We start from the raw sequence: 18,390 nt of genomic DNA on the forward strand, positions 1-18,390 counted from the left end.
AAGAGAAGAAACTTAATGTTCACCAGCAAAGAATGCAATGTGAGCTCTCTGGATTCAGCCTCTGAGATCTGACGACAAAACGGGGTCCTTTCTTCAGCTTCTGTTATGTTTTTTGTCTTTCTGAGACGTCACTCAACAGCCTATGTCTATTTACATGGATGTTCCCACTCTGGTACTTCACTAGAACCCATAGTTTATACAAGCTGAAAAGATACTGGTTTGTGAGTTCATCTTTGATTGAACTATCCTTGCTCTTGTACATTGAAGTTGGCCCTCTCTGCAAGCTAGCTCACAAATTCCAAAATCCCCTAATTTTAACTTTGTAGATATCTACATATTATGTAAAAACATGTGCATGTCACCCACAAACTAAAACTTACATAAAATATCCATTTACACCATATTAGTATTTGTTAAGTATGTAGTTACTTGCCTAACTCTGTTCCAAACAGTGTATGCCTGTGATAGAAAGGGACATATCATCTCGCACTCCAACAAGCTTAAGGAGAGAGAGAAAGGGAGATTTCCAAGAGCTGGAAGTCAACTTGGGCTGCATAGTGAGTTCCAAATTGTCATGGATAAAGAGTTAAGAGTTAGGACCTCACTTCAAAAAGAAGTAACAGTATGAACTATTTTGAAGAGGAACTAACATGTCAAGGAAACTGAGAATTAACAGAATCGATGGTTTACCTTAGTCTCGGAAATGAGAAACTAGACACGCTGTGTCCCAAGTGTCCCTGAGTCAGAAATGGTTTGGTGTCTGTTAAAAGAAAAATAAACAAAGATGAAAAATAGTGAAGGGATGGATGAATTGTTATGTTGAAAGGGTATGTTAAACCATGTGCCCACTTCTATAGTTTGATGATAAGTTGAAAGGATATGTTAAGCAACGTGCTCACTTTTATAGTTTGGAAGCTGCCCCCTACCTCAAAAAAGACTCCTCTCTTGGAATTGGTCTTAGATGAAGGCTATTGGGATAATATTTTTGTACTCTGTATGAAGATGTGTCTATTTTATCCCACCTGCCTAAGGCACCTTCTGATTGGCTTAAAGAGCTGAATGGCCAGCAGCTAGGCAGGAGAGGTTAGGTGGGACTTCTGAGAGAGGTATGAACCCTGGGAAAGAGTCTGAGGCAGGAGATTTGCCAGCCAGGCACATGGAAGAAGCTGGAAATAGGGTACTGAGGAGAGATAACGAGCCATGTGGCAGAATATAGATTAATATAAATGGGTTAATTTGTGTTTTAAGAGCCAGTTAATTTATGTTCTAAGAGCCAGGTGAAGGTGGCACACGCCTTTAATCCCAGCACTTGGGAAGCAGAGGCAGATGAATTTCTGTGGGTTCAAGGCAAGCCTGGTCTAAAGGAAGGAAGGAAGGAAGCAAGGAAGGAAGGAAGGAAGGAAGGAAGGAAGGAAGGAAGGAAGGAAGGAAAGAAGGAAGGAAGGAAGAGCTAGCTAAGGCCAAGCTTTCACAGTTAATAAAGTGTCTCAATGTCATTAGAGACCAGTTAAGATGGCACTATAGGGAAGTGATGAACCTGTAGAAGGTAGGGTTTAGAGGAAGAAATGATGTCATTAGGGTTGTGACTTTAAAAGTTATATTGAAACCCAAGCTGCTTGTCAGGTGCCATGAAGCAATTCTTCTTCTTACTCCCACCTGTGATGGTCTTCATCATCATAGGATCCATCGATGGCAAGCCAATACAGCCAGATAATTTATACTTATTAATGGTACATTGAAATGAATATGAAATTCAATGGGAGTCCACTGAAGGTTGGAACAGGAACAGACATGAATTGAAAAACGGTCCTATTTCATGGATATGTTGCACGTGTTAATCAGTTATCACTTGGGAAAAGTTTAGGTTGCCTGTATATTTTGTCTATTGTGGATTTGCTGCCTTGAAGTACAAATACAAGCTCTTGTTTGGCTATGTGTCTTCATTTTTTTTTTTACTTTTAAAAAAAATTTTATTGAGATATACATTTTCCCTGCTCCCCTCTCTTCCTCTCCCCTCACCTTCAACCCTCTCCCATGGTCCCCATACTCCCAGTTTACTCAGGGGATCTTGTCGTTCTTTCAGGCATATAACAGAAGTTATATTACAGTAGTGAAGTGTTTGGGTCTTGTGTTAACTATGTGCTTAGCTTATTAAGAAAATACCAAACTTCAGTGACTGTGCCACTTAATATGCCAGTCATCAATATATGATTTTTATAATTTCTCATCATCTACATATTTCAATACTGATACATTTTGATTATATTTACACTAGTTGCAAATGCCAGCTACAGGGCCACACATCACATGTGATCCAATTTATGTGAAATATCAAAAATAGACAAACCCATAAACATGGAAAGCAGATCAGTGAGAGTCTGCTTAAGGCTACAGGAGAGGGGTTAACGATGGGGGGAGGGTGACTGATTAATTATCCTCTTAGGGTGGTAAATTAAGGAATGAAATCTAAGTAACAGAATTAGCAGGGATTGTTGCAAAGCATTGTCATTGTATTCAATACTGCTGAATTGTGCCCTTTAAGATGCTTGAGTTGGTAAATATTACATTGTATGTACTTCACTGTGGTAAAGACAAAGATGCCTGAGAATGCAATGCATGGGAAATGAAGTAAGAAGGATGGGAGAAGCGTGGGCTGATGGCCTCCGCAGTCTAAGTAGGAAGGATGAAAGATAGAGGAGGTGGCAGAGGCCTGCCCAGGGGAGTGAAATTCCACTAGACCAGACTGCTACTTCCTTGATCTTTAATGTAACCCTGATTCTTCTTCTACCTACAAATTTAATCTTCTTGCTGTCCCATCTGAAGGCAACTTCTTTTTCTGCTTCCCATAAATGGAATCCTCATACCCACTGATTCGTCACTGGATCTCCCCGCCTGCTGCGTCCTCTGTCACTCCCAAAGCATCTATGTCTCATTACAGTTGTTAAATACATAAAATAAATCGGAAGCATCAGATAGCTTAAGGCTGTGTGTGTAAACCTGCTGGGCAGCTCTTCTCATTACACCCCTCCTCCTCATTCCCCTGTCCCAGTCTGCTTAGGGTCCCCGGCCACATGTAAGTAAGAAGACCCTAGAATCAATATGGTATTTAACGGGAAAGTACTGAAGCATGGCCAGCCCAGGAGCAATCCGCTGACTCGGTAACATCAGGAGAGCTTCTCAGGCCCAGCTGCCACTGCTCCAGCCTGGGTGGAAGCCCAAGAAAGACAAATTGCTGTCATCAGTTCCCAAGAAGAGAGACTTGTGGCCTACCTCCTGCAGCAGGAGGAGGGAGAAAGAAGGGCACCAAGGTAGCGCTGTCCCGGCTATGGTAATGAGGATGGCCACTGACACTGGATGACAGTGGACTTGAAAGCCAATTGGAAATCACTCCCTGTGCTTCTGTTAGCAGTCTGACTTTCTGTGTTGCAGGGTCAGCACAGGCCAGGCCTGCTGGTGTGACTTTGCAGTGAAGGTGCTCTGATCCCATTAATATGGACTCTGCCTCCTTCAACCCTGGCACAAACAAGCATGCTGTCATCCACTGTGCAGCACACAGCAGGTGCAAAAAGAAAGCCCAGAGCCATGAAAAATCAACATAACCAAGCAAGCGACACTCGCTACACTCCCTTCTCAGATTCAGTCTTGCATGCCAGTTACAGGGACCCTGGTGCTTGGCATCATTACATCTCATTATGAAAAGAATCATTTTGGTAGGCATCTCTCAATAGGGAACAATACAACAAGGAGAGGAGAATGATGATCACCGAAGCGCCACAAATCCACTATTAAATACTGGCTCCCCACCTCCTAGTGGAGTGCCCTCAGGAAAACTGTCTAGTTCCTAAAGCCTCAGGCTTTTTATCTGGGAAGTAGATGTTAGGCACATCCTTCACGAAGCTATTAAGAGGCGGGGGATAGCTGTATGCCAGGGGTTAACAGTGCTTAAGACAGCAAACGTTATTTAATAACTTTAACTGTGATTGGAATTGGAATCTTGTTTCGTGAAAAAGCAGAGAATTCTATTACTATATCAAACTCTCCCAGGATGGAGGTGTGAATGTCAACAACTGTAAATGTCTGGCTGACTTTGCTTTCAATGTTTTCTTCCCCGGAACCCACAGTTGATAGGGACTTGGGGTCTCTATGGGTCCTGACCGGAATCTGCAACAGTAGTTTCCTGGTTCACATTCCTCCTTGAGCCCTGGAGGAAGACAGCACCTGCCTGAGTAAGGAAGGATGATTTGGAGGGAAGCTCAGAGCCTGGCATTCTGAATCTCTCCCAGGCTGACTTTGTTTGGTTGTGATCAGCTGCAGAAGTCTGGAGCCAATAGAGAGGATTGGCTCCCAGGAGACTCTTCTAGAGGTCACGCTTAGCACGAAGTTCTTACTCGTGTGCTTATGGCTTACAGCCTGGAAAGCCAGGGGCATTGTAGTGAGAATACCAATGGATGAGCAGGTTTATAGTGGGGGGTAGGGTGAAAAGAGGACTGGGAACTACCTTATCAGGGGTTTCCCAGGAAACTTTTACTGCAAGGAAAACGGTTGAGTAAAAGAATGGTTATGCCAACTCTAGTCATAATAAGCCCAAACTAGAAATACGAAAATGTCCATCATCACATAGCTAATATACTATGTAATTCCATTTATATGAAGTTCTAAACTAAGTTGCATTAGTTATTTTGCTGTGAAAAAAAAATCTAACAAAGCAACTTAAGGAAGGAAGGAAGAGCTACTTTTGATTCAATTTGAAGGCCTAGAGAATCATGACTGGTGAGTGGAACAAGAGGTAGCTGGTCACATGGCTGCAGCCACGCTGTTCTCACCCAAGAGCAAGAAAGCAGCATATGCTCATTATGAGTGTGAAGTTCCTCAGCCACACAGACACAGCCTGGGGTGCTTACTTCTGTGACTACAAGGACAACAAGAGGCAGCGCAAATACATAAAGCAAGGGAGCTGTGAAGGAAACACACACACACACACACACACACACACACAAACACACACACACACACTGCTTGAGGTGCCAGTCTCTGTTCAGTTGGTGTCACTAAAAGACAGGGAATGTGAGAAGTGCCAACACCTGTGGCTGTTTAAACACCCAAGTCTCTAGAACCCTCAGTGACTCATAATGGAGTCCCTCCCGGGTAACTGGAGCCCCTCTAATTTGGGTAGCCTTATAATTACAGAGCAGAAAGATGTCAGCTGAACTATGGTGCCCAGAAAGTACTGTGCAGACCTAAGTGTCACTGACCTGAGTGACAGATCAGTGATTTAGCAAATATATTTTTCTTACCTTAACATGGTGTCCTCAGTGAAGAAGCAGAGAACATTCAGTTCGGTCTGGAACACCAGACCACCCTCACTCAGTCCCACCTCAGTTAAACCTTTGTTGAAATATCATCATAGATACACCCACGGGTGTGTTTTCATGGTGATCCTAAATCCCGCCAAGTTGCCGATGAAGTTTAACCATCACAGAAGCCAAACTACTCTATGGAGATGAGAAGAGGAGGAGATGTGCTGCCGTTGAAGCAAGTGTGATTACACATGGGTTTGGTTTTGTGAAGCTTCTTTGGGTTTATAGTTCATCTACTTTTCTCTGTCATTTTCCCAAGAATAAAGAGCTGGGCTGGGAATGTAATTGCCCTAGGATTTACAAGTTTCCCTCCCCACCAGCAGGATAAAAAGAAAATAGACCAAGAAAGGAGGGAAGGAAGGGAGGGCTCAGAGTAGGAGGAAGAGAAGTAATTGACTTCCAATCTCTAGAAAGCATCAACAGATTCAAGGCTGATGGATAGCAGTACAAGGGCCTTGAACAATGGTGGTTCTGGGTTAGTGATGATGGACCATTCTGTACCACTCTGGACCGCAGTACCACACTGCAGGAGTTTCATTGAAACAAAGCACTCAGCAGCATCCTACCGTGAGAATCTGGGCACCAGTTGCATGAGCTGAGTGCATTCCCCAGAAGAGCCCCCACCCCCACCTCGTACACCTCTTTTGAAGAGTCCCAAGAAATACTTAGCAAGATTTCAAAGACAGTGACCTTCCTACACATAAGGTTCATGCACACAGGAAGAAAAGACAGCTTTAGAAAGTGACTGGGAGTCTGCTCGTACCCTGAGTCTAGGCACAGTGCCCAATGGTGATTCAGAGCGTTTTGTGAAGACGCCATCCTGAGGTAGGTGTAGCAATCATTCTCCCCACGATTGCCAAATTTAAGTCCTAGGACACACACACAAAAATAATTTCAAGTTTAATTTTATTAAGTGAATAGTAGAGGCTCCTAAACTACAAATCCATCTCTACTTTGGCTTCTGGGAGAAAAGTATTAAAAAAAAATGTCCTGCCCCTCACAAATAATGGTAATAAACAGTGAACTGAAAGGTTAGTCACCTTGACAGCACTGTTTAATGAATTTCTATTCATTGCTGCTAGGTATCAGTCAATTAGCGCAAGCAGAATCTGATAACTGAGAGCGGAAACTATGACACTGTAAATATCACTACAGTGAAATATTCATGTTCTGCCCCCCACGTCTCTGTTTTTGGACACCCTTGGTAATTAGAATATATTAGAATTAATTTCCATAAATAGAATTAAATACATATATATAAATACATATACTTATATATTTGCCCCCAAATATATAAGCCCTATAAATTATGCTTATGGATTCACTATTTCTCAGAAGATATAAATTTCACTGCTGGAGATTAATTCTAGTTTTCTCTTGCATTGTTATATGCCATTCATTTATGTTTATTTGTATTCCAAAATTATCTGGGCAAAGATCAGAAGAGCTGTTGACGGGCATTGAACTCTGCCTTAAGTGAGTACTTTGGGTTCACAGTGGCGAGGTTCTGCCGAAGACAAACATGGCCGTCACGAGTTTATCAGAAAATGGCCCCAGCCCCATGCAGCCTCCTCCATACTTCTAAACCAACTGAAACCAGACTCCATATTTGAATCACATCTGCCTGCGTTACTTCCAAACAAGGGTGGCTTTGAAATTTTTCCTATTGATGGATTTGAATATAAAAAGCAATAAGAGAAATCTGTAGACCTCTATAACTTTAAAGTTGTGTGCATATGTGAACCTGGAAATAGGAGCAATGCGGTTCACAGGAACGAATAACAGTCATGGTAGAAGAAGAGCTCTGATGGTACTGGGTGCTGGGGCCGCTTGGCTAGCACACCTAGTTATCTACAGATCATCAGATGAAGCCAAAGGCAGAGTGTGTGATGGGAAAGCATAGGGAAGAAGTTGGGGCCATCAAGTTTCTCCCCATTTACTTGGGACGTCTGAAAACCCGTACCACCCTTTCCGTGAGTGCTTTATTGTTCTCTCGGAGCCCTCAGATTTTAATTCCTACTTCATATTTGCCAAGCAGCCTATTTAAGTTACCCTGAGGATGTGGAGATTTTACTAACTTGTTATTTATTTACTTCAGACAGGATCTGTGTGCCCCTGGCAGACATGATAATTGCTATGTAGACCAGACCGGCCTTGAACTCACAAAGATCCACTTGCCTCTACCTTCTGAGACCTAAGATTAAAGACATGCACCATCTTACCCTTTTCTTTTTAAGATTTATTTTTATGTTATATGTTTATGAGTGTGTGTGTGTGTGAGTGTGCGCACACACCGTGCAACTATTTGGTACCTATGGAGGTCAGAAAAGGGTGTTGGATCCCCAAGAACTGGAGGTAGAGAGAGTAGCGAACAACCAAGCAGATGCTTGAAAACAAAATCAGGGTCCTCTGCAAGAGCAGACACCAGCCCCTGGAAAGGAAATCTTAAAAGAAAAATAATAAAGGTGGGAAAATACAAAAGCAATTTTATCATAGTTAAAATGTTTCTGAGATTAGATATATGATAGAGTTCTGAGCTCCCTAGCATCCAAGACTAAGAAGAAAACAAAGTGAGAAGTCATTTATTTATGTAGGTGCATCACAGCAGAGGCGTGACTTCTGCCTGAAATTTCATTGGATACTGTGACAGCAGCACCTTCACAGGAGGAAGGATCGCAGAACCTGACAGATTCTGCTACAAATGTAGAAACTATATTCATTATTTCAGCGTTTAGAACCAACTTCAATTATGATTAGAAGGAGTGGTCACCATCCAGTTCAGCAATGAATGGCAGCCCTGTGAGGCCCAGAATGAAGGGTTTCAGGTTTGGCATAAGAGCTCTGGGTTGGCCTCTGTCTCTGCTGCTTTCCAGAGAATGGCCTTTCAGGTCACGGACTGCCTGGATGGCATTCCAGTGCCAATGGGCAAGGCAACACACGGAAGAGAAAGCAGAGCTTTCTAGTGACCATCAGAACCCCGCGTGGCTTTTCTTTCTAGATACTAACTCAGAAGCACTGGGAACACAGCGCACCAATGCCTGCTTGTCTGATTTGCTTTACGTGTTTTTAGAATGCACTCCTCCTGTGAATCAAAAGCAGAGACGATGGGTCTGCCATGGGAACCGGTGGTTGAGATAGCGTCGCCTGAGCATGTGGAAAAATGGGAGAAGATGAGGACCCGCGAAGTCCGTCCACAGTGCAGGTCACCTGCTGTGGAAGACAAGAGCGAAGCCAAAGAGCTGCCTGTGGGACTTGGAAATTGGAGCTCGCTGTTTGGAAAGAAGAGAACGGGAGTCCAGGCTGTGAGCCCACTACCCTGGCATGCCCACCTCCTGCGTGCCTGGTGCTCAGCTATTCCCCACAAGGCACATGGACCCATTACAGTCATTCTTCTCACATGGCAATGCCTGTCTGCGCTGGCAAATTTTGATAAATGCAATGCCAAGTTGAGCAGTGTGCAACCACCGCAAGCAATATTAATCAAAGAAGGGACTGGGAGATCTCTCGGGTACTTTTTGTAGCCAGGGAAAAATAATCACACGTCTGATTTCTTCAAATGACCACATTCATGGGTTCTTTTTTTTCCTTCCCTAACCTAAAAAGCATGCTGCCTACAGTCCAATAGTCAGATGGGTATTCATCGGGGTCTATGTAAAAAGCTGTCCCCTGGAGGCCTAATTCTGGTTTGTACTCTCTCCAGGTCCTGAAGCACAAAATAAGTTAGAGTGCATGGTTTGAATGTAAAACTTTAGCCTACCTGGCTTAACTTTTAATTGTGCAACACACACGCACACACACACACACACACACCACCTCCTGAGCTGTTTATTGGAATTACAAACACTCTGCCTAAATGTCAAGCCATGCCACAGAGAAATGTGAGCAGCTCAGTTTATTAATGGCAGCTTGGAAGGCTGGCCCCATCACTCACAGCAACGAGGCCCTCCAGCTTACTCTTGGGCTCTCGGCTTCCAACAGAGTGCTGTGGCCATAGCATTGGCTTAGAGCAGATTAGAAATCCAAGGCTCAGGGAGAGACTGACAAAAACCCCTGCGCGGGCTCAGAATCCTCAGCAAGCAGACAGAAACACAGACAAGAGGCTCCCGTGCACATGGCCTCAGATGCCACCTCTCTAAGGCTACCTCCTCGACATATGTGTGGACCACCAGTGTCTCAGACTCCATTGTCTTCTCAGCAAAGACCTTTCTGTCATGGGCCCCTGTAGGGTCACTGTGAGTCTGGGTTGGGAAATACTGTTTTCAGTCTCCAGGGCAGTACTTCACACACAGATTTTCAAAATAGCGGCAACAAGTTTAGAAAAAAAAAAGGTACAGGTGTGTCCTTATATTTAATTCCTTCAATTCACAAATTCCAGAAAAACAGGTTATCGCAAAGACTTCATCCAGATGAAGGCTTATGGAGTACATGAACGATACAGTTAATAACTGATGACCGACTCAGACAGGACATACTATAATGTCTACCCACATACTCATAACTGGTGTTCCTAGATCGGTGAAAATTAAAGGTAATTGCTTAAATCAAAGATACAAATCACTTCTGCTGCCATGGCATCAATAAAACAAAATTCCAAAAGAATAAAGCTAGAGAGAAAAGACAAGACTAGCATCCGCCAGTGGACTCAATGCTAGAGTGCTGGACATGCTGTGCTTGTAATACATTTCCTCTGCATCAAAGCAGCCTAAACGAAATCTATTGAAATAAATTGCTCTAGACCAACATTCATAGCCCCAATAGGCAAATCAGAGTATTTAAATCCCTTAATATGTTCATCAAGGGAATGGAATAATCATTACTAGGAAAACAAGCAGCCAAATAAAGATGAGTGTTTCATATTTCTTTAAGAAACCATTCGAGTAGAACTGATAGAACTGAATCTTGTTGATTGACAGACCCGGAAGCATATTTACTGAATATGCTTCCACTCACGGGCCTCTGTTTAAGTTCCAGAAGGCAGGAACCCACTTCCCGGAAGGAAGAAAAAAAAACACTTGGTTGCTATCAGCACATCATCCGCAGAAGCTAAAGATGTCTTTTCCTCTCTTATAAAGTTTATCTGTTTTGAACTGGAAGCAGTAAAGGGATTTATGTATGTCTTCAATGCCCCTCACACCTGCTTTGTGACCTGGAGCTGACTTTTTACAGACAGGAGGCAGGCAGGAAAACAGGCTGGAAGCTAGAGCTAACCTGGAGCACCAAGTGACGGTACAGAAAGAAAAAGAGAGACCCTGCTGCAAAACAAGATGGGAGAAGAGACTCAAACTCCAGAAAAGGTAGGAGCTGTCCTCTGATTCTGTTCTGCATACCATGGCACGTGCATGCTCTCTCACTCCCCCCTCTTCTCTTTCTCTTTCTATCACTCTCCCCCCCCCCTCATACACAGGCAGGGGCACACAAACACAGACATGCACACAATAAAGGGTGTATAGACAGTGAGTGCCAAAAATTAAGACATGAACCTACTTATGTTCACACCACAGCTGGTTGACAAAATATTAATTTCACTCGAGCCTCCCATGCTGAGCTGTTGGAACATAAAATGCCATTTAGGGGATCAGGAGACGTTTTAGATGACTGCTGTAACGGGAGCAGTCATTACTGAACTGAACTTAGTCCAGTACGTGTGTTTAATTAAGACCTGACAAGGGGCTGATGGCAAAGACAACTGATGCTGAGAACCAGCACCCTCAGTCTCCTCTTCCTCTTGCCTTCCTTGCCTGACGACAGGGTAAATACTCTTCTTCCTTTATGGTTTTGCTTTGTTTTTCCCTCAGCCTCGAGGATCTCAAAAAAAAAAAAAAAAAAAAAAAATCCTTCACCCTAGCTTGTGGCATTATTCACTGTAAAACAACTTCCAGCCACTTCCATCTCTGTGACACAAATCTTGATCTTGAATGATCCCTGACCGAGGTTTCTCAGCCCCATCCTACAAAATGAAGAGGGAGGTACTCAGACTAGATGAAAGATCCAAGGTCCTCAGAACCAGGGAAAATACCAGACATTAAGAACAAGTTTCTGCTTGGCAAAATCCTTCTTGTGTGTGTGTGTTTACAGAAGAAGTAAAAGTTAAGAAGACCCATAAACTGTTTTATTTTCATAAAGTTAAAACAGCAATACTATTTAACATTTAATACGGGGCAGATATTCTGATGTCTAGTTCCCTTCTTTAGTGGCATTGGAAGGGAAAGGTGAGGACACAAGCCAGAGAACACACAGCTATTCTTGAAGGAAGGCAAGACACAAATACTTCATTCCCTGCTTAGTTATGACTGAAGAGCTTTTATACATAATTGTATGTCTAGAAAAATATGTTTTGCCAAAAATATTATAAAATTTGACTCAGAAAGAAGGTAAGTCTAATAGGTAAGCACTTCTAATCTTAAGCTCTTTAGTTGCTGAGAGATCCTTGTAGAATCTGAGGGAACACTGCAGAATACAATCTCTCATCTGTGGGGAATATTCTTTTTTTTCTCCTGGCTTTAGGGTTCTCTACTGTTCAACAGTCCCACTTCCTTACATCTGGTGTGGAAATCACAGGAGGCAAAGGCAGGCAACCTCTCAGTCTCGTAGGCAAGCCTTCTCACTCGGTGTTCCTAGCCACTCGACCTCCTGCAGTCTTCTTCTGATTACTGTCACTACAGGTTGCTTTTCCTGAGGACCTCAGTCATGATTGCAGCAAAATGTGAGCTGGGAATGTTTCCTGTCCCATAATAATCAGGCTTGATGGTGACCAGCCTTGAACTCACAGTGACCCAGGCCCAGCAGGTAAAAAAGGAGATGTGTGGGACTAAACCTTTGTGCATGTGTGTGTGTTTTGTGTATGTGTGTATGTTCTCTCTGTGTATTGTGGTATGGTGTGTGTGTGTGTGTGTGTGTGTGTGTGTGGTGTATGTGTGTATATTCTGTGTGTGTGGTATGGTGTGTGTGTGTTTGTGTGGTATGAATAAGTGTATGTTCTTTGTGTGTGGCATGGTATGTGTGTGGTATGTAAGTTGATGTGTATGTAAGAGAGAGATTATCAGAGACAGATAATCAGAGACAGACAGAGAGGAGGTGCTGGTAGTTAACAGTGGCAGTAGTACAGATATAACATAAGGGCATCAAACTAAAACGATTCAGACCTTCCACTGGTCAATGTTACTAAGGAGAAACAAAGTCAGGGAAAGCGTTTTTCAGTGGAGCATTTTTCAGTGAACAATTACCTACCCTCGATCTTCTTCAGAACCCTGCAACCTGAGGCCCAAATCTCACATCCATGCCTCAGCTCCAGGTGCCACCTTTGGCCTGAGAAGTTCCAACCCCTCTGCGCTTTCTTGATGTGGTTTCTACAATTTGGATGGACATTTTAATAATTCCAAAGAATTCCCTTCAGATTTCCAATGGCTCCAACTAAATCTCTCTCTCTGCCTTTAGACCCACAGTAACTATAATCAAGCTCGGAGTTACTCTGCTGAGGACCTAGGTGCAAGGTGTTTGTGAATGACTTTAGGTCCCATGTTCTTGCTGGCTTCATTCCCTTCTGAACCTTTTTTGTTTCAACAGCAGGGTTCAGTCTGGAAGTTTCTGTTCACTTAGCTCTGAAGCTATTTTTATATCTCGGTCAAATCTCTCCCTGATCCCCCTCCTTTGAAAGGATCCTTATAAATCCTATCGTAATGGCAGGAATGTGAGAAAGTGCCAGGGTAGAAAGGGTTTGGACGGCACATGGTCCTACAGTTGTCATCATCTGGGATCAGAAAGCTGGCGACACTTTTAAAAAGAAAGACACACTGCCATTTGTCTAACATATATATCTTACACATATTTTAGCAGACTGTCTTAATAAACCATGTCAGGCATTTGCCCTAATAAATACTTTTCGTGTGTGGGGAGGGGGTATAAGTTTTGTGAGTGTATTTGTGAGGTATGTATGTCGCTGGGGAATGTATGTGTCTATGTGGGGGTATATATGTGCGGGATGTATGTGTCTGTACATGTGTGTGAATGTGTGAGCATGTGTGTTACTGGAGATCCAAACCAAGTCCTTGCACACGCTAGGCAAGCTCTCTACCCCTGACTTAAATCTCCAGCACAAGAGTTAACTTTGTAAAAGTTAGTTCTTTTATAACCAAACGCCGTGAGTTTTGGAACAAAGGTCAACTGAAATGACCTCCTTATTTAATCACCAGGTCTTTATCCTTCTGGGCTCAGAGCCAGTGTGTATAATTAGACGGTGATAGGAAGGGAATAGGGCAGCCACAGACAAGTATCCAGGCAGTAGCTTGCAGTGTGACATGTGGGCTCACTGCAATAATACCAAGGACTGAAGGAACCCAGGAAAGGGGTCCTAACTTGGATGTGCTGGATAAAACGCTTTGCAGAAGCCTCAGCATCCAAGCTGAAACCATGAATGAAGCGCAGATGTAGCGGGAAGAGACAGTACTCTGACTACACACTTCAGAACATGTATGCGCACCCGATAATGCGCCAAGTGGAATTGGTGTCAATTTGAAATTAAAATAGATAGTGTTGGACTTTTGAGCTATTGAGATGATCATGGGTAAAGCACTAAGGATACTGATACTGGGCTATATTCAAATCTCAAAAGGAATAGTCCCATTCCCCTTATTTCTGCCAAGCGAAATACTTAGATATGGACGTTTTGACGTCCCCATTAACCCAGCCACAGAAATTTTACGTTCTTACACCTTTCATTAAATGGTTCAAATTCACCAACACCAGTTCCTCCCATCCATTGTCTTCGCTTTTATTCACTTCCACACTGAAGATCATTATACCGAGCTTCCCTCGGTGTTCGAACGTGCCATTTTCCTTTCCTAACTACATGTATCTGCCTGTGCCAGTATCCTGCTCAAAAGTGTCTGCAGACATCTTGGTTCTTTTAATACAAGTCTGCCATCATTCGGATTCCACCAAATGGCAGCTCCTCCAAGAAGTGCCCTCAGCGGGAAGCAACAGCCCTTCCCCTACACTTCCACAACACCCGGGCCTCTTTCTCCAGACTTTGTCTTTGAAAGCTGAATGTGCCTCAAGCTTCGGTTTCACACTCAGCGTCATCTCACATGTACTTGGTTAATCCCAAGTACTTCGTTAATATTAAAAATAAATTTTCCTTGACTGATCATCCCACATACTCTATAGAAGAAGTCGTCACATGATTGTTTTAATATTCATAGTGATTGCACGATACACATCCCTAAATAGACTCTACGCTATTAACACAGGGAGAACAAACTTTTCTTGTTTGGTTCTGTAGTCTCAGTATTTGATTCCAGTACATGGGACATGTTAAGTGCATTCATAAATATTTGCTGAAAATAAATGAAAAGAAAATACAAATAGTGCCTAGCCTCCTCCTGATCTATGCTAAATCCATCTCAACCTATAGGCACGCACACGCACACACACACACACACACAACACACATGTGCGTGCCGTAGGGACACAAAATACCTTAATCCTCTTTAATTTCCTGTTAAGATTAAACAATACAAACAAGTGGAGTTTTCTTTCACCTTGCCTTCCTCTCACACACAAACTAACTTTCTTTAATCCTGTTTAATTTCCTGCTAAGAATTCCTGGGTCAGTAAGGACTGCAGTTGAATATCCAAAATGTCTTTTGGGGGTTGCCCAGAAAACAGAAAAAACCTCAAGCTTTTTGTGGAGGATTTTTTAGGCTGATGGAACACAATAAGGCAAAAATTTACTCTTGATTTTACCAGTGAACTCTGAAAGGCACACAATAGACCAGTTAGAAGCTACACATTTATAGTATTCAGTAAGTAATACCTGAGCCTCAAAAATTCCTTTCCTCTGATTCACCATTGCCTTTCCAACTGGTGTTTGACCACATCAGTGAGTAGGTTATCACCAGATAAACAGCACAACTTCTTTTTACCATCATGAGCAACCTTTTGCTTATCTTCTAGATGGCTACAGGATGAGTGAGACAGCCCCTGCTGCAGCCCCATGTGTGAAGCTATGGCGCTCTCCTCTTCCTGCTAATCTCCTTGTGGGGGAGGGAGCATGACGTATTCCAGGGGTCCCGCATCTGTTTCTAAGTGGACTATGTGTCTAGGGAGGTCTAATCTGAAGTCAGCCAAGAGTAGTCGCTAGATTTCTCACTGAAGTAGACTCTGCAGGGTAGAGATCATTCTGAAAGCAGCATCTGGATCGATCTGGGAGCCCTGTTTTTCCACATGATGAAGAAGAGCAGCATGGGTCCAATAAACTCTCTCCAAGTTGTGGGAAATGGAAAATCAACTCACAGATTCCAGTCAGTTTAGCATCTGTCTAGGTGCCTTATGAAAACTTACTGATACAAGGATATTAACATTATACCGCCTGGAAGCTTCCTTTTTCTGCAGTCTATTTATAAACACAAAATGTTGGAATTTTGTAGCAATATCAATATTAAAATCATCCCAATGTTTCATACAGATGTGTAGCTGTTGCAACTTAGTTTCAAATTGATTGTGCAAACCAGACTCATGGTGAAAAAGCCATAAATTCTTATTAGTGCTGTTGTCCTGTCCGCTGACGGCTGACATTCTAACTTTTGGCAAGCAGCGGGATCTCCCCCAAACTACTGATTTTACAGCTTAGAACACTCTGTCAGAAGAAAATAAATTTTACTTCCAGATGTTACTGGTAAAAATTCTTCAAAGATCTTCTAAAGCCATAGATTTTTTTTATAAGAACAAACAAAAATGGCTGCCTTTCATTATAGTTGCTCACTCTTGTTTGAAAATCATGTAAAGTGACACATTTGGGACAGGGGTAACCCTTCATTGACCCTGCTGACGGATATTTGTTGACTGTTTCGCTATACTCGATCCTAGACTAGGTGTCAGGATGGTAAAATAACAATATCCAGTGTCTGCTGCAGGGGAGATACTCATCAGTGGTGAGGCTTTGTCCTTTTTTCCCTTTTGAGTATGTATGGATAGCATGGACAATAATGAGATAGTTTTATTTGGGTCAGGGTTATGATCAAGAAGTTGTCATCTCTCATGAGAAGAGAGTTGCACGTTAGAAACTTCTTTTAGTACTGTGGAATTCTCTGGAATTCTCACCCACATTTTCATGCTTACAGACCTTCAGTCCAATCTTCAGAAGCTGCAAAGCAACCAGACTGTGAGTAGATGCATAGCGGAGTCCTAAAATACCCCTTGAAACAGCGGACCACACTTTCTTGGACTTATCCCAGAAATAGGAAAAGCAAGCTGTTGGAATTATGCGTACTTCCAGGCAGCTGTTGCTTTTATTTTTATTGTGGTACTGATGATGGAACCTGGGGATCTGCCTGGAAAAACGGGCTCTCGGCTACACAGTTCCAGCCACAGCCAAGTCAGCTTCTCCCCTCCCCTCCTAAGCCACCTCCTCATCACTAATCACCCACTTAAACTGTTGTCATAGGAGCTTGACATAAGCCTTCACCTCTTTACCCTGCTGTGCACTTACCTGAGGATGTCAGTCAGTCAATGACCCACTTAAAATACTTGCATAGAGACCACTCGGAGGGAGTAAGAAGTCAAGTCAACAGACTGAACTCGCAAGCCACTCTATATTCAAACCCTTGGATCATCACCTGCAGTCTTCCCCAGTTCCTGTTTACAGCTGAAGAAGTTGGCACCCAGAAAGGACATGAATAACCTGTGCACACACAGATACTACGTAGCAAAATCACCATCATGCAGACCCTGGACTCCTTCCTCAAAAGCCTACTACTATTTCTCCTGCTCACAAATCCTTGTGCATTGAGAGTTTACAAACCAGCACTCCATCTGCATTATTTATAGAAAAGGGCTCTCTTCGCTAACGCCAGTCTTCAAAAGGGAATATAGAGCAAAGGCTTGCTTGGAGAAGTAGTCTTACATTATCCCTGAATGAAACCAAAGACTGAAAGACAAGAAACCTGACAAAAAAAGAGTTATATAGAAGCCAGAGGGCTGTAGATGATATATGAAGGCATTAATAGGAAAGCAGCTATTCACAGGGTTATGATTGATCATGTATTTAAAATAAACACAGTTGCTTTCCTTTACTTTGGCTCTGACAGCGGCTGAACTTTAGCACCATAATAGCCCGCTGTTGTCTACATGGCAGGTGGCTGGCGCATAAATCCCAGAGAGTGGCAGACTGAGAGGCCAATATGTGGACTCGATCTGCGACATTGCATGCCCTGAATTTCTGCAGAGAAACAAACCATTAGTGTCTGGGTTCCCGGGTCTCCCCGTTAACTTCAGGGGAGGTGGGAATGGAGAGGTCCAAGTACACTTCGAATTTAATTGTCACAATTCCTCACGTGGCACATCTGTCCGCAGTGAAAAGGGAGCCTTGTTTTCCTGAACTGTATAGCAGCAAAAGTGTCCTGGATTCGTGAAGCTAATCCTTTATGAACTGCTTCAAATAGCTTTACAATAACTAAAGCCACCATAGTACCCTGCAGAATATTTAGAATGCATCCCAAATAGATTCCTCAAACTGGTTCACTCTTATCTAGAACTACCCATTTCCTCAATGTGAAAACACAGTAGAACTTCAAACACTTTTATGATCAGCATTTTAACTAATGATTCCTATTTATAATGTACATAAGATGGGAGGGACAACCAAACGAATAGCATATCTTTATTAAAATTGTATACATGCACTGAGAGCAAATTTGAGGAGAAGTAAGGAGACTTAAGGTTTGTAACTGCATGTCATCTTTTCCAACAAAATAGCCCGTGGAGGTGGAAAGAGACCACACAGACGTCATCAGAGATGTAGAAAGAAATCAACTGAAGTTCGAGAAGGGAACAAATTATCTCAATTGAGGACTTCTAAAAAGGAGGGTATATCTGAACAGAACCTTTGAGAATAAGCAAAAGCTACGCAGAAGAAAGGGAAGAATCGAACACAGCAGGAAGTACTTTCGGTTATGAGGTTATAAAACTAGTACAAGTCAGGGAGCAAAGGACTTGGGGGTGAGTGAAGTAAGAATGAAGAGAGATGAGAGCTGGACCA

This window comes from Arvicola amphibius, chromosome 15 (genome assembly GCF_903992535.2).
Source record: "Arvicola amphibius chromosome 15, mArvAmp1.2, whole genome shotgun sequence".
NCBI lineage: Eukaryota > Metazoa > Chordata > Mammalia > Rodentia > Cricetidae > Arvicola > Arvicola amphibius.